Source organism: Nothoprocta perdicaria, unplaced genomic scaffold (assembly GCF_003342845.1).
Source record: "Nothoprocta perdicaria isolate Ctin4 unplaced genomic scaffold, notPer1 scaffold_110, whole genome shotgun sequence".
Classification (NCBI taxonomy): Eukaryota; Metazoa; Chordata; class Aves; order Tinamiformes; family Tinamidae; genus Nothoprocta; species Nothoprocta perdicaria.
The window spans coordinates 609,802-611,141 of record NW_020454206.1 but is presented as its reverse complement, the minus strand read 5'-3'; positions in this window follow the sequence as shown (position 1 = coordinate 611,141).

Genomic DNA, 1,340 nt, shown 5'->3' with positions numbered 1-1,340 from the left:
GGAGAAATTAGACGAGTACAAAAAAAAAAAAAAAAAAAAAAAAAAAAAGGAAAGTAGCTTTAGGGGGAATGTGCTGTGGAGTGTGAAATTGCAGCCCGTGGTGCTCCATATTGTACCAGAAGCTCTCCAAAAACTCATCCTCCAACGTGACCAGAGGTGCTTAGAGGGAGAGGGGCTCGGAGACGGGGGAGGGGAAGGATGAGGGCCTTTATTCTTCATTCTCTCTCTTCCTTCCTTTTAATTGTTCGCTTACAACGAAACTTTGGGTGTATCTCCTAACCTGGGCCCGGCAGCGCAGTCCTCCCCTCGAGCCTCCCGGCCGGAGCGGGGCGGGCTGGGGGAGTCGGGGCTGCTCCCCAGACCCTCTGTGATCCMGCGGCCCCGCATGGAGCGAGTCGGAGCCACGGCCCAGCTCCAGGCACCCCCAAGTCCCCCGCGAAGATCTCATCAAAACGACACCCCCCGCACACACACAGGATTCATTCCCGCAGAATCTCATATGCCCAGCTCCGGTTTTCCTTTCATGGCCAGGGATTTTGCCCCTTATTTCCTCATGCGACATTAAAGGAATTGTCACAGGTCAGAAAAATACATATGGATGATTGGGGTAGATTTATCATGTAAATTCGTAAAGGCAGCGCAGGGCAATATTGGGGACTGAACAACCGTTCCCAAACTACTAACGCTCTAACGCACTAACTACAAAACGCTCGCAGAGTTGGCGAAATCAGGAGAGCGTTTGCCGAGCTGCTGGGTGAGCAGGGAACAGCACCAAACTGCCCCCGCTCCCCCAAGAAGGCCGAGTCTACGGCAATGGACTGCGCTTAACCGGGCGCCAGTCCATAGAGCGCGGGGAGGCGACGTGGGGGCAACTTCTGGCTCGGGGGCGACGGCCGCGGTCATTATTTTTTCACGATCTTGCTGAAGGCCCCAACCTTCCCCGCACCCCTCACGGCGCCCCGTGCGCCGGGCCGGGAGCCGAGCTCGGGATCAAGAGCGAAGGTTTAGGCTTGATCAGCTAGAGAAAGGCGGCTAATGAAGCAGATCCAGAGATCGCTATCGCCCTAACTCCCCCCAAAAGTTTATTTTTCTTGAAATTTCCGCAGAGAGGCGGGCGCCTCTTTTGAAGTGTAAATGGGTGTAGGTTGGAGGGGGGGTGGGTTAGAGAAGACGGGGGAGATTCTCAGATCCTCCTTGAGAAAAAGGAAAATGAAAGAAAGAGGGAAATAAATAAGGAAAAAAAAGGAGGGAAAGAAAGAAAGAAAGAAAGAAAGAAAGAAAGAAAGAAAGAAAGAAAGAAAGAAAGAAAGAAAGAAAGAAAGAAAGAAAGAAAGAAAGAA